This window comes from Scyliorhinus torazame, chromosome 5 (genome assembly GCF_047496885.1).
Source record: "Scyliorhinus torazame isolate Kashiwa2021f chromosome 5, sScyTor2.1, whole genome shotgun sequence".
NCBI classification, from domain to species: domain Eukaryota; kingdom Metazoa; phylum Chordata; class Chondrichthyes; order Carcharhiniformes; family Scyliorhinidae; genus Scyliorhinus; species Scyliorhinus torazame.
Genome location: NC_092711.1, coordinates 325,505,786 through 325,521,835, shown reverse-complemented (window position 1 = coordinate 325,521,835; position 16,050 = coordinate 325,505,786). Strand labels below are relative to the sequence as shown.

The 16,050-nt window shown below is 48.7% G+C and overlaps 1 protein-coding gene across 3 annotated transcripts in view; it reads right to left on the bottom strand.

Annotated features, from left to right (window-relative positions):
- The window catches only part of arhgef6 (Rac/Cdc42 guanine nucleotide exchange factor (GEF) 6), a 250,702-nt gene that overhangs the window by 178,962 nt on the left and 55,690 nt on the right, over positions 1–16,050 (bottom strand). For all 3 annotated transcript variants that reach the window (XM_072505979.1, XM_072505977.1, XM_072505978.1), the window contains one exon: positions 1,795–1,916. The gene's annotated coding sequence lies outside the window, so the exon portion shown is untranslated. The remainder of the gene's footprint in view (positions 1–1,794; positions 1,917–16,050) is intronic.

Sequence of the window (16,050 nt, the reverse complement as noted above, 5' to 3'; positions counted from 1 at the left end):
TCCAGAGTACTGAGAGACTCTGCAAGGGACTCACAGACCCTACATATGTAGGGATATTCATAATACTATGACATGGGACTAGAATAAGACTTTGATTATTGATTTCCCAAAGAAGGAGTTAGATAGAAGGATGCTAACATCAATATTTACTGTGTGATTTGTATGTGCATGTTGTAATGAATCTGCTTGATAACAGCAATAACACAATTTTAACAAGACATAATAGAATGCAATCTGCCCAGCAAATGGTAGAAATCTGCCTGGCGACAGCAATAGACAGTATTCAAAAGGCCGGATGAGATGAGTCTTTTCCAGTAACAAGATTACCAGGCAGCGAGATAGGAGTCCGGTGTGAATTGCCTATTAGTAGAATCAGCTTACCTGGAAGATTGGGAGGTCAGTGAGGTACAAATATTCATTTCTAGAGTCAAGGAATTTAAGAAGGGCAAACAGCCAAGTACACAGAATGCAGAATGAAAGGAGCACAATGGTATAATTGCCAGCACCCTCAGCAGCTGGCAGGCCAGTTTGTACACCTAACAGCCTCTACGGCTTGGAGCCAAGGCAGTGCAGAAAACATTCATAAAGGCAGTTTAATTATCTTCGCTGGACCAGAAAAAGATGTTTCCAAGACTTGATCATTAACCGGGCAGCACAAGTGGTTAGCACTGTGGCTTCACAGCGCCAGGGTCCCAGGTTCGATTCCCTGCTGGGTCACTGTCTGTGCGGAATCTGCACGTTCTCCTCGTGTCTGCGTGGGTTTCCTCCGGGTGACCCGGTTTCTTCCCACAGTCCAAAGACATGCAGGTTAGGTGGATTGGCCGTGATAAATTGCCCTTAGCGACCAAAAAAAAAAGGTTAGGAGAGGGTATTGGGTTACGGGGATAGGATGGAAGTGAGGGCTTAAGTGCAGACTCAATGGCCCGAATGGCCTCCTTCTGCACTGTATATTCTATGTTCTATGTAACCCTATATTGTGCTGTAATTATAAGCTGGACAGGATTATAGATTTATTTACTTTGGACATTATTTGGGGAAAGGAGAAATCTTAAAAGGGTTCTGGTGTCGTAGATATATTTTGGAACAAGGGGTACGTTCTACATAAACTGTGTGTGTGTATAGTAGTTCATATACTTAATTGTCCTAGCACAATATAGTCCTGTTCGTTGTGTATTTGTTCTTAATTTAATAAACAGCCTTTAATAATTGTTACACGATGACTGGGCTGCTTATTCTCACTTGTCTCCTCACACCATTCCAAAAACAAAACTATACACCCCCACAAACTGGTGCTCCGAGTTGGCACCTTCGCAGATAACATCAGCGTGGCTCGAGACAATGTACCTAAACATATTTCAGAGTTGGATTGGCTAATGCCGAAAGAAAATGTTTCCACTTGTGGAAGTCTGAGACAAAGGTTCATAAAATCAATCTGCAGAGAATTCAGGAGAAAATTCTTTCCCGAGGGAGTGGAGAAAATGTGGAACTGGCGACCAGAGGGAGTGGTGAGTGAATGGTATGGATACGGTTTAAGGGGAAGCTGGATAAACGAGGGGGAATAAGGAATAGACAATGAGGAGGTAAAGTAGTGGTGGGAGGTGACTCATGGGAGTGTAGGCCATTTGATAAAGGTCCCGATTACATGCTGCTCATTCTTTGCACAGCTCAGACATACTTGAAAAATCGCTAAGGAAAGGCCAACAAAAGGAGCATCATTTCTCAAAGGGAAATTAAAATCTGTTCACCGTGCCTTGCAGTTTCCTCTCAAAATGGCTTTTAACGGAGATACGTTACCAGGTTTTTTGAATGCCTCCGAAGGATTCTGGACACTTTCGAGGCAGGGGCTTGGGAGCTGCTGAGGGAGGAGGCGGAGTTACTGTGATGGGACGAGAAAGATGAACATGTCCTTCCTCGCTCTGTTTGAAAACAAAACAAAACAAGGCCTGAAGTCCGGGAACGTAATATCCCATCTCAACATTTAAGCAGAACACAATAAACACCAACAACTGGAATTTATACAGCATGTCTAACATAGTAAAACACTCTGTGCTGCTTCACAGGAGCTTTATGAAACAATATATCACCAAGACACATAAGGAGATATTAGGCCAGTAGATTTTAAGAAATGTCTTAAGGGTGGAAAGTGTGGTATAGGGGATTACAGAACATAGACCATACAGCACAGAAGGAGACGATTCAGTCCATCGAGTCTGCACCCACCCACTGAAGCCCTCACTTCCACCCTATCCCCGTAACCCCTCCAAACCTTTTTGGACACTAAAGGCAATTTTAACATGGCCAATCCACCTAACCTGCACATCTTTGGACTGTGGGAGGAAACCGGAGCACCCGGATGAAACCCACACAGTCACGGGGAGAACGTACAGACTCCGCACAGACAGTGACCCCGCGGGGAATCGAACCTGGGACCCTGGCGCTGTGAAGCCACAGTGCTATCCACTTGTGCTACCGTACTCCCCAATTAGGGAGGGAATTGTAGAGCTGAGAGCCCAGACACAGCAACCAATGGTGGCAGGTTTAAAATTGGAGATGATCAAGGGGCCAGGATTAGAGTTGCAGTTCTCTCAGAGTTGTGGGCTGAAGGGGATTACAGACAGAGGGAAGGGCAATGCCGTGGAGGAATTTGAAAATAAGGATTACAATTTGAAAATGAAGGTGCTGCTTATCCGGGTGTCACTGTAGGCCAGTGAGCACAGGGACGATGGGTGAACGGGACTTGCTGTGAGGCAGTGGTAGAGTTTTGGATGACTGGAGTCGCGAGGTAGCAATGGCATGAATGAGGGTTTCAGCAACACGAGTTGAGACGGGCAGGGATAGGTGACATTACAGAGGCGGAAGTAGACAGTCTCATTGATAAACTGGTATCAGATATTCCCTCACAAAGCTGCACAATTGCTCGAAAATGAGCACATTCCACTTGGTACCTGCTTAGCAGCAGAGAAACAGCGATGCATTATCTAATTACAAGTTCCAGGAATTGCACCTTTTTTGTTCTTCAGGGATGTGCAATGTTGCTGGAAAGGCTGGCAGCTATTGACAGTCCCGTGCTGCTGAGCGGCAGCTGTCAGTGTCGCGAAGGTGCTCAGTTCAAAGAGCCTGGTTGCATTCCAGGATAATTAACTCTGAATTGCTCTAACAAAGGGCCAACATGGATACAGTGCGCTGAACGGCCTCCTTCCCAGAGTCACAAAATGGTACAGCATTCAGGAAAGCTGTAAATGTCTGTGATTCAAATCGTGTTTACATTTGCTGGGAAGTGGTGAGAATTAAGCAGAGGAAACAACAATGTCAAGCTCCCCTAACCATGTGGGAGACAGCCAAATTTTATATTCCTAATAATTTTAATATCAAACTCTGTGAAGTCAAAAACATTAGTTCCTACCAGCAACACACACGGGTATTCTTTCTGGTCTCAAATGTAACAGGACAACTGCTTTCTAACGAGTGCCAACTTGTCTAGATTCCAAAACCGCCCATCAGTAACCAGTTCTGGAATCCAGGTGAATTTGTCTAGTTCCTAAGCAAGCACTCGGGTGCCGTGGCTCATTGGGCAGCGGAACTGCCTCTGATCTAGAAGGTTTTGGGTTCAACCACGTTTTATAAAGCTGAGCATATAATCTAAAATTCCTACAGTGCAGGAGGAAGCCATTTGGCTCATCAAGTCAGCACCGACCCTCTGAAAGAGTACCCCACCCAGGCCCACTCCCCACCCTATCCCTGTAACCCCATCTAATCTGCACACCTTTAGACACTAAGGGGCAATTTATCATGGCCAATCCACCAAACCTGCACATCTTTGGACTGTGGGAGGAAACCGGAGCACCCGGAGGAAACTCACGCAGACACGGGGAGAACGTGCAGACTCCGCACAGACAGTCACCCGAGCCGGGAATCGAACCCGGGACCCTGGCGCTGTGAAGTGGCAGTGTTAACCACTGTGCCACAGTCTCTTTATCTAGGCTGACCTTTTATCAAATTCTGATGAAAGATCAACTTGAAACATGTACCCTCTAACTCTCTTTCTCCACATACTGGCACTGTTTTCAATGTCACATTGTGGGCAGCACGGTGGACAGTGGTTAGCACTGTTGCTTCAAAGCACCAGGGATCCAGGTTCGATTCCGGCCTCGGGTGACTGTGCGGAGTCTGCACGTTCTCCTCGTGTTTGCGTGGGTTTCCGCCGGGTGCTCCTGTTTCCTCCCACAGTCCAAAGATGTGCAGGTTAGGTGGATTAGCCATGATCAATATGTGAGGTTACGGGGATAGGGTGGGTGAGTGGGGTTAGGTAGAGTGCTCTTTTGGAGGGTCGGTGCAGACTCGATGGGCCGAATGGCCTCCATTTGCACTGTAGGGTATCTATGGATGCAGTTGGTGGGACCTTTCTGTGCTCAAATTGGGGCTAAAGTCCTTCCTATATGATATGGGGCTGGTTTAGCACAGGGCTAAAGAGCTGGCTTTTAAAGCAGACCAAGGTAGGCCAGCAGCACGGTTCAATTCCTGTACCAGCCTCCCCGAACAGGCGCCGGAATGTGGCGACTAGGGGCTTTTCACAGCAACTTCACTTGAAGCCTACTTGTGACAATAAGCGATTTTCATTTCAAGAGACGACTGCAGATCAAAAGGACTTGATTTGCTGTAAAGCTATTCAGCCTGTCTTGATCTGATGAAAGGTGCTACATAAGTGCAAGTTCTTCCAACTCTGTTTCTCACTCACCGCAGGTCAAAACTGGTTTCTGCTGAGTAACTGGGAGGTGTCAAGTGCGCAGCATTATTCAGCTTTCAGATACTCGAACCCACAGTTTCTGGCTCAGAGACGGGAATGCTACCCACGACAACATGGCTCCTCCCAGTACTAGGAGGTCAGCCTGGATTATGTGCTCAAGTCTCTGGAATAGGAATGGAGTCCATGATCTGTTGAGTTGGAGGCAAGAGTACTATAATTGAGCCACTGTTGACCACTGGTGCTCATGTTATGTAATAGCAGCATTCAAGGGTTGACCTGCGACCACTAAGTGTTAATTTCCCCATTATAAGTCGGGTTCAGTCCTGTTCTCACATCGCTGGCTACTGGGCAGCACGGTAGCATTGTGGTTAGCACAATTGCTTCACAGCTCCAGGGTCCCAGGTTCGATTCCCGACTTGGGTCACTGTCTGTGCGGAGTCTGCACATCCTCCCAGTGTGTGCGTGGGTTTCCTCCGGGTGCTCCGGTTTCCTCCCACAGTCCAAAGATGTGCAGGTTAGGTGGATTGGCCATGATCAATTGCCCTTAGTGTCCAAAATTGCCCTTAGTGCTGGGTGGGGTTACTGGGTTATGGGGATAGGGTGGAGGTGTGGACCTTGGGTAGGATGCTCTTTCCAAGGGCTGGTGCAGGCTCGATGGGCCGAATGGCCTCCTTCTGCACTGTAAATTCTATGTAATCTATGTAATACCATTATCAAAAAGCCTCCAACCAATTGGGCAGAACTCTGTACCCTGAAACAAAAAGAGCTGACTTCCTGCAATCTGCAGACAATCTAACTCCTCAGAAAACTCCACTTTCAGAAGAGCTCCGTTTGGATGCCTTGGCAATAACTGTGCGACGCAGCCGATGATGCAAGTTGCCCGAGCAGAGAGGCCACTGTTCCATGGACGGGATCAGACGATAAAGATCAAAACGCGAGAGTGCAGCTAGCCACAGCTGGGAAAATTAAAGAGTATTATTCTCGAGCGTGTGTCACGGTCCTGATGTGGTGTCGGGCTGCCTGATTAAAGACACACATCTTTTTTGGGTGTGTGATTTTGATCAAGTTGAATGGCTGGCTAGTTCATTCCGAGGGCAGCTGAGAGTCACCCCATGTTGGTGTGGGATTGGGTTCACATACAGACCCAGACTGGGTAAGGACAGCAGGTTTCCTGAACCAGCCGGGCTTCTACACCAATACGATAGCTCGGTGGTCACTTTTACTGAAACCAGCTTTCCGTTTCCAGGTTTTGCTTTCCCTATATATATTTTTTTTAAAGTAATTTGAACAACTTACAGTTTGTTCACTGAGGAAGGAAATGACAACAATGTCGGCAGACACCAATTTCCTGGTTGTCGATGAAAGAGGAAGCAAAGGACACGGACCGCCTCCCAACTCTGTCCTTAATCTGTCTTTCTGCTTTGTCTGTCGTGCCACACGAGCAAAATCAGTCCCAAAAATGTCTCGCTAACCCTGAAAAAGTCACAGCTGTTGGATATGTTCAGGGAAAAGGTTACAATCCCTCAAATCGATTAACTGGCCTGTGTCCTGCTCGACATTTACTTTTAACAGGAGTTTGATAAATGCACGAGGATTTGCAGTCAAGGTGGGGCTGACTGGTGGCTGATTATTTTAATGCACCCTCATAGTCTCCAACACATAAGTCTCTGTTGGGGTATCTTTTTTTTTAAATGAAGGAGCAATGCACCCGAATAGACAACACAGTGAAAGGGAAATAGATTGAAGTTGTGATTTGGAATCTGTCGTCTGAAAAGTCGACAGAAACGCATTCAGTAAATAAACTTGTAATAAGAATTGGATAAATAACTGAAAAGGAAAAAGACTACAGGGCTGTGGGGAGAGGGGAGGAGAGGAGTATCAACTGGGTAGATCTGGCACAGGCAAACTGGGCCGAATGGCCTCCTCTGTGCTATCTCATTCTATGATTCTCACCCAATCTCACCCCAATTCAATAAAGTTACTCAATAAAAAGTTCTGAAAGTAATCTGAAAGTAATTAACTTTAAAATTGAACTTGCACCATACAAGATTGCAACAAGCAGAACTTATCATCTGAGGATGTATGAGGACACAGGAACAAGGAGGAGACCCGACAGTCCCTTCAGCCTCTCCACCAATCACTTTGATCTTACTTATCACCTCAGATCGATAATATCCTGCCGGGCCTCTGTTAATGCCACATAGAGCCATGAGGCTGCATGGGGAGGCATTCTGCCGATGGATCATCCCCCTCCTGACCGTTGCTGTTTATGGAGAAGTTTCAGGATGAAGGGAGATTAAGGAATCCAAAGTGTAAAAGGAGAAAGTTGAGAGTCGTTTGCACCAATACCACGACAGAAAAGTAAAAGGGAATAAAACTGGACAAAGTGTTGTGGAGGCTGATTTTACCTCCTGTGAGAAGAGGAACTCATCGCTGGAATCCAGGCTGCACAATCACCAACAAAACCATGCATTTATATAGCACCTTTGATGTGGCAGAATGTCCCAAGGTGAATAAAAGACTAATTATCAATAAGATCTGACACTTGAACCACTTAAGGAGTGAAAAGACAAACAGATAGTTTCAACTGCTTAAGAGGAGAACCAGGTAGAGAAGAGGTTTGAGACGTACTGTAACCAGCAGCCAGAGCGGGCAGGGTTGGGAGCGGAGCTGATGAGAGTTCAGGCACGGGTAGCAAATTTGTTCCCAGATTATCCCGAGCAGGATTGCAGAAACAGGCAAAGATTGTTCAAGTTCTTCCCGGTTATTTCTCCAATTTCCCTCTCCAATGCTCCAAATCCATGGATTTAGCACCAACCTGTTTCACCACAGGACCATTCTCATTACACTGCATCAGAGAGGTTGCCAAAGCTGTCATTTCATTTTCATTTCAAATTAAGACAATGTAACTAAATCAAAGCTGTCGTCCCAACACAATACCATAAATATCACCAAGTGCGATGATTCATCAGTACCCCGCCCCATCCACTTCCCCATCACACCCTCCCCGGGAACACAACCAATAAACCACAAAAGAAAAGGCTACGGCTGTCGGGGTAGTTATGGTTCAATTCCCCCGACATCAGGAATGCAAAAAGACAATACTGCATCAAACTAGAGTCCCAGGCCAACGACACTAACCCACGACGACTATGACAAGATCACAGGCGACAAAGCAATGCCAGGCGGGATATCTGGGCTGGAGCATCCCTACCCGATGATCTGAACAAGTTCTATGCCCGCTTTGAGCAGTCAGCCAATGTATCAGTGCCACCCTCCCCAACAGCCCTGGACACACCCAGACCCACTATTACAACCTCAGGAGGCAAGAGCTGCCTTCTTGAAAGTGAATCCGCGGAAAGCGGCGGGACCCGGAGTCCCTGGGTGAGCACTCCGAGGCTGCGCAGACCAGCTGGCGAGTGTATTCGCAGATATCTTCCCCACCTCACTCCTTCGCTCTGAGGTCCCCACCTCCTTCAAGAAGACCACCACAATACCAGTACCAAAGAAGAACAAGGTAGCATGTCTCAACGACTACCGACCGGTGGCCCTGACGTCTGTTATCATGAAATGCTTTGATCGGCTAGTCATGAGATGGATCACTGCCAGCCTCCCAGACGGTCTCGATCCACTGCAGTTTGCCTATCACCGCAACCGGTCCACAGCAGATACTATCTCCCTGGCTCTGCAATCAACACTCGAACATCTCGACAACAAGGACACATATGTAAGACTGCTGTTTGTAGACTACAGTTCCGCCTTCAACACCATTATCCCAACAAGACTAATAACCAAACTCTGCAATCTTGGAGTTGACCTCTCCCTGTGCAGCTGGATCCTTGACTTCCTCACCAACAGACCGCAATCTGTCAGGATAGGTACAGCACCTCCTCCACAATAATCCTCAACACAGGAGCCCCGCAGGGATGTGTGCTCAGTCCTCGACTGTACTCCCTATACACACATGACAGTGTGGCAAGATTTAACTCCAACTCAATCTGTAGGTTTGCGGATGATACGACTGTGGTGGGCCGTATCTCAAACAACGACGAATCAGACTACAGGAGGGAGATAAATCACTTGGTTGCATGGTGTACCGAAAACAACCTCTCTCTAAATGTTGGAAAGACCAAGGAACTGATCATCGACTTCAGGAAGCGTAGCACGACACACTCACCCGTCTGCGTCAATGGCTCCGAAGTGGAGATGGTCAATAGCTGTAAGTTCCTGGGGGTCACCATCACCAACAGTCTGTCCTGGTCCACTCACGTTGATGCAACAGTCAAGACAGCCCAACACCGTCTCTGCTTCCTACGGAAGCTAAAGAAATTTGGCATGTCTGCATCGACTCTCACAAACTTCTCCAGATGTGCGATAGAGAGCATCCTATCCAGCTGCATCACAGCCGGTATGGCAACTGCTCGGTCCAAGATCGCAAGAAACTGCAGAGTGTGGTGAACTCAGCCCAACGCATCACACAAGCTTGCCACCCCCACACTGATTCTGTATATACCTCCCGCTGTCTCAGGAAGGCAGACAGCATTATCAGAGACCCTTCCCACCCAGGCATTGCCTTCTTCCAGACCCTTCCATTAGGCAGAAGGTACAGAAGTCTGAAGACCCGCACATCCAGACATAGGAACAGCTTCTTCCTCACAGCTACCAGACTCCTCAACGACTCCCCCTCGGACTGATCTGTTCCCTGTCAGAACACTATTCACGATGCCCTATGCTGCTCTTGCTCATGTATTTGCTTTGTTTGGCCCCTTGTTCCACACTGTAACTGTCATAATATACACCAGCATATCATGGTGCAGACACACACACACTGATGGGACACGCAGTGGGACTAATCATCACACACACCACCGCAGCCAATCACCAGTTAGAGCACACGCACTATAAAGACAGGAGGCATCAGAGTTCCCACTCATTCGAGCTGCAGCTTCCTAGTAGGACAGAGTTCACAGCCTGCAGCACAGATCTTCACCATGTGCTGAGTGCATAGACTGGTTAGGACAAGGCATAGGTTTTTAGTGCAATCTAATATCGTGTTAACCCACAGTGAAAGTATGTTAAACAAATTCTGACTTAATAAAATAGTATTGCACTATTTTAAGTGTTGGTGGCCCGTATGTGTTCCACAGATCCAGAGCGCCCAACACAACAGTAACCAATCACGGTTTTGTCGATGTACCCTGTTGATTATTCTTGTGTCTACTGTGTATGTACTGTGTACTGTGTACGTATTGTGGCCGCAGAAAAATACTTTTCACTGTACTTTGGTACATGTGACAATAAATCAAATCAAACAATCAATCAATCAAACAACATTTTTTTCATTTCCGGAATGGGCCGTCGCTGGTTGGGCCAGCATTTATTGCCCATCCCTAGTTGCCCTTCAGAATGTGGTGGTGAGTTGCCTTCTTGAACCGCTGCTGTCCCTATCGGAGGGTCAGTACTGAGAGAGTGCTGCACTGTCAGAGGGTCAGTACTGAGGGACTGCTGCACTGTCAGAGGGTCAGGACTGAGGGAGTGCCGCACTGTCAGAGGGTCAGTACTGAGGGAGTGCTGCACTGTCAGAGGGTCAGTACTGAGGGAGTGCTGCACTGTCAGAGGGTCAGTGCTGAGGGAGTGCTGCACTGTCAGAGGGTCAGTACTGAGGGAGTGCTGCACTGTCAGAGGGTCAGTACTGAGGGACTGCTGCACTGTCAGAGGGCCAGTACTGAGGGAGTGCTGCACTGTCAGAGGGTCAGTACTGAGGGAGTGCTGCACTGTCAGAGGGTCAGTACTGAGAGACATCAATCTGCTGCAACGTCAGAAACCTGGCAGCTAATTTGCTCAAAGCAAATGGCCACAAACAGCAGAGTGATAATAACCAGATATTAGTATTTTTGTTGTTGTTCAAGGAATTCATATTGGCCGGGACACCGGGGAGAACTCCCTCTGGTCTTTGGATGTCGCTATTACATCCACCTGGGCTGGCAGATGATGGCTTAGTTTAATGTCGCACCTGCAAAATGGCCCGAGTCAGACTTGAACCCGCAGCCTTCTGGCTTCGAGGTGAGAGTTTGAACAACTGAGCTATGGCGAACATCTTGGGAAAGATAGACATAGGTGTGTTGTGGGAGATGTGCCTTTTGCATTTTTCAATATAAGAACAATTAGATTTGCAAACTGGCTTGTCGAATTGTTTGGTGCTGTTGGGCGCTGATTAGTAATGAGGAAGCAAAATCAGTGCAGGAGGAACCGATGCTTCAAAGTCTACATTTTCTGCAGCCAACAATGTATCCAGAGCAAACTAACTGCATCATTTTAGTATCTGGACTCCTTTTGACTCATCAATGTTTCCAGGACATCAATCTGCGGCTTTTGAGGGGTCTGGAAAAATTGGACAGGATTGTTCACGTGGGTCCCCAGAATCCCAGAGGATTCTACGAGCTTGGCTGATTCAGATCAGTGAGGCAAAGTGAATTGTGAAACAGAATCTCCAAGTTGCTGGGAAAGTCCAGGACTCACTCATTCTCCGAAATCATTGTGAAACTGCAGGAACGGCTGAGTGCCCACCAGACCCGATAATTCCCCAGAATATCAGCTTCCACACAGAAACACTCACTCCAGCAACATGGAGGTCTCGTGGGGCAGTGGGTCGCGCTCCTGCTTCACAGCCAGACTCTCAGAGTTCAGGTCCTACTCCAGGATTTGATGGCCAACAAAGGTGTGATTATAATACGGCCAAATAGGTTGAGGATCAACTCCTAAATCCCTCCAACATGTTCCACTGGCAGGAGGAAAGAGTGGGAGAAATTTCTGGCCAGCCACATGATGGAAGGAAGTTGGAGCCTCGATCTTCATTATCCAGAGCTCTAGGCTACAATACACATGTGGAAGCGTACGTTGCTACAGCAATGCGGACTCCTCGGGTGGTTCAGTTGGCTGGATGGCCAGGTATGGATCAGATTGATGCCAGCAGCCAGGGGCTCGATCCCTGTACCGGTGGGAGTGGACTCGAGACCGGTTTCCTCACTGTATCCATGCTGGAGGTTGTGGTCCGGTGGGTTGGACCTGCCTTCAGGCAGAGAATTCGAGAAGACAAAAACATGTCAGGTACCTGGATAGTTGGCAAATTCATCAGGCACCAGATGAAGATCTCTAATGAGACTGAGTTCACTCAATCTGTGGTCTGGCAGCAAGCACAATAAGAGAGACTGTGTCGGTGTTGGAAATAAAATTCTAGCTCAGAGAGCAAAACATGTCATGTGGGCCGGTCACTGCCTCGCTGTCTGGTTACCGCTGTCAAAGTGGTTGATACACAAGAGTCTTCCCGGGATTTGCAATATTAATAATCCAACAACTCAAAAAAACTATTCATCTTATTTTGATGTTCAGCTGTGAGCCTTTCTTTGTAAACTTTGTAAACCGCCTTCATTTTCCATTCACCTTCGGCAGTTTAGCAACTTCCTGTACTAATTGGTTGCTTGTGTCAAAGGCAATGGGTAAAACCACAGAGCGAGTGCTCTGTAAAGGACACTCTTTATCAGGCATTTCTACCACCGTGTCTCATTTTCTTTTGCCTAGTCTCAATATGTGGGTGTCACAGGTGAACTCACATCTGTTGCTTTGTAACGATGATAAGAGGCCCCAGTTTAAATTGCTGGGCCACTTCAGGAACAGTTAAGACCATAAGACATAGGAGCGGAAGTAAGGCCATTCGGCCCATCGAGTCCACTCCACCATTCAATTATGGCTGATTTCAACTCCATTTACCCGCTCTCTCTCCATAGCCCTTAATTCCTCGAGAAATCAGGAATTTATCAACTTCTGTCTTAAAGACACTCAACGTCCCGGCCTCCACCGCACTCTGTGGCAATGAATTCCACAGACCCACCACTCTCTGGCTGAAGAAATTTCTTCTCATCTCTGTTCTAAAGTGACTCCCTTTTATTCTAAAGCTGTGCCCCAAGGTCAGAGCCAACCATCTTGTTTATAGGTTGCACACGCATGAAGACTCAGACTGGAGCAGGACGGTAGTTTGCCTTCCCTTAAGGAGGTTAGTGAAGCATTTGAGCTTCATGGCCACTTTATACTGAGGCTATATTTGTGTCTCTCTCTGTTTCTTCCCCTGTCACAGCTCAATCCCAGGGTTCTGTTCAATGCCCAAACCAGGCTTCCCTAGCCCATGTTCAATCCCGGTTCCAAGAAACATAGAAAAAAGGAGCAAGAGGAGGCCATTCGGCCCTTCACCTCTGTTCCACCATTCAGTTTGATCATGGCTGATCCTCTACCTCAACACCATATTCCCACTCTCACCCTGTCCTACACCAGGTATATGAATTTGCATGAAATATTTTAACCCACATCACAGACTGCTTAATGTAAACATAGTCCTGGAGCCGAGATGATTGACCTCCAACCACCAGAACCAGCTTCCTTTGTGCCAGGTATGATTCCAGCCCGTGGAAGGTTTTCCCCAATTCCCATTAGCTTCAATTTTATTTGAGCTCCTTCATGCCAGGGATGGCACAGTGGTTAGCACTGCTGCCTCACAGCACCAGGGACCAGAGATTAATTCCGGTCTTTGATTGAATGTCCATTGAAGTCTGCACGTTCTCCCCGTGTGTGCGTGGGTTTCCTCCGGATGCTCCGGTTTCCTCCCACAGTCCAAAGATGTGCAGGTTAGGTGGATTGGCCATGATAAATTGCCCTTAGGTTAGCTATGGCTGTAGGGATAGGGTGGGGGGGGGGGGTTTAGATAGGGTGCTCTTTCATAAGGCCAGTGCAGACTTGACGGGCCAAATGGCCTCCTTCTGCACTGTTGTGATTCTAGGATTTCGGACGAGATCAAGGGAGACTTCTTCACTCAGAGGGTGAGGAACCTGTGGAATTCACTCCCTCAGAAGGCTATCGTGGCCAAATTACTGAATATATTTAAGATAGAATTAGATAGGTTTCTAGACTCTAAGGCATCAAGAGGTACAGGGGGAGAGCAGGAATATGGTGTTGAGGTAGAGGGTTAGCCATGATCAGACTGAATGGTGGAACAGAGGAGAAGGGCCGAATGGCCTCCTCTTGCTCCTTTTTTCTATGTTTCTAGGAACCGGGATTGAACATGGGCTAGGGAAGCCTGGTTTGGGCACTGAACAGAACACTGGGACTGAGCACCGACTAGGGAAGCCTGGTTTGGGCATTGAACAGAACCCTGGGACTGAGCACCGACTGGGGAAGCCTGGTTTGGGCACTGAACAGAACCCTGGGACTGAGCACCGACTGGGGAAGCCTGGTGTGGGCATTGAACAGAACCCTGGGATTGAGCACAGAATGGGAAACTGGTCACCTTAAATGAAATGAAAAGAAAATCGCTTATTGTCACAAATAGGCTTCAAATGAACTCTCAGTCCCGGAAAAATAAAAATTGTTTTTCCGTCGTTCAGGTTGGAAATGTTTATTTAAACCAAGAATGGCGAGCTGTGTGTGTGTGTGTGAGAGAGAGAGACAGAGAAATAGATAAATAGACAGAAAGAGAGAGGGAGAGACAGAGAAAGAGAGAGAGAGAGACAGAGAATGAGGGAGAGACAGAGAGAGAGAGAGAGAGAGAGAGAGAGAGAGAGAGAGAGAGAGACAGAGACAGAGACAGAGACAGAGACAGAGACAGAGACAGAGACAGAGACAGAGAGAGAGAGACAGAGAGAGAGAGACAGAGAGAGACAGACAGAGAGAGAGAGACAGAGAGAGAGACAGAGAGAGAGACAGAGAGAGAGACAGAGAGAGAGACAGAGAGAGAGACAGAGAGAGAGACAGAGAGAGACAGAGAGAGACAGAGAGACACAGAGAGAGACACAGAGAGAGACACAGAGAGAGACACAGAGAGAGACACAGAGAGAGACACAGAGAGAGACACAGAGAGAGAGAGAGAGAGACACACAGGGAGAGAGACAGAGAGTGAGAGACAGAGAGAGAGTGAGAGACAGTGAGAGAGAGAGAGAGAGAGAGAGAGAGAGACAGGAAGAGACAGAGAGACAGAGAGAGCGAGAGACAGAGATATGCACAGAGAGAGATAAGAGATACACAGAGACAGAGAGAGACAGACAAAGGAGACAGAAAAAGGAAACGGAGAGAGAGAGAAAGAGAGACAGACAGAAAGAGAGAGATACAGAGAGAGACAGACAGAGATAGAGACGGGGGGGTGGGGGGGCACGACAGAGAGTGGGGCGTGGGGGGGTAGGAGACAGAGAGATAGAGAGGAAAGGACAGAAGGAGACTTTGAAGGGGAGAGAGGGGGAAGGATTCAGAGAGGGGTGCAGGAGACAAAGAGAGCGGGAAAGGGGACAGAGGGGGGGGAGGGGTCAGAGAGGGGGAGGATTCAGAGAGAGGGGGGCAGGAGACAAAGAGAGGGGGGAAGGGGACAGAGAGAGGGGGGGAAGGGGACAGAGAGAGGGGGGAAGGGGACAGAGAGAGGGGGGAAGGGGACAGAGAGAGGGGGGAAGGGGACAGAGAGAGGGGGGAAGGGGACAGAGAGAGGGGGGAAGGGGACAGAGAGAGGGGGGAAGGGGACAGAGAGAGGGGGGAAGGGGACAGAGAGAGGGGGAAGGGGACAGAGAGAGGGGGGAAGGGGACAGAGAGAGGGGGGAAGGGGACAGAGAGAGGGGGGAAGGGGACAGAGAGAGGGGGGAAGGGGACAGAGAGAGGGGGGAAGGGGACAGAGAGAGGGGGGGAAGGGACAGAGAGAGGGAGGAGGGGACAGAGAGAGGGAGGAGGGGACAGAGAGAGGGGGGAAGGGGACAGAGGGCGGGGGGGAGGGGACAGAGAGAGGGGGGAATGGGGACAGAGAGAGGGGGGAATGGGGACAGAGAGGGGGAAGGGGACAGAGAGAGGGGGGAAAGGGACAGAGAGAGGGGGGAAAGGGACAGAGAGAGGGGCGAAGGGGACAGAGAGAGGGGGGAAGGGGACAGAGAGAGGGGGAAGGGGACAGAGAGAGGGGGAAGGGAACAGAGAGAGGGTGAAGGGGACAGAGAGAGGGGGAAGGGGACAGAGAGAGGGGGGATGGGGACAGAGAGAGGGGGGAAGGGGACAGAGAGAGGGGGAAGGGGACAGAGAGAGGAGGAAGGGGACAGAGAGGGGGGGAAGAGGACAGAGAGGGGGAAGAGGACAGAGAGGGGGGAAGGGGAGAGAGAGAGGGGGGAAGGGGAGAGAGAGGGGGGAATGGGAGAGAGAGGGGGGGAAGGGGAGAGAGGGGGGGGGAGGGGAGAGAGAGGGGGGAAGGGGAGAGAGAGGGGGGAAGGGGGGAGAGAGAGAGGGGAGAGAGGGGG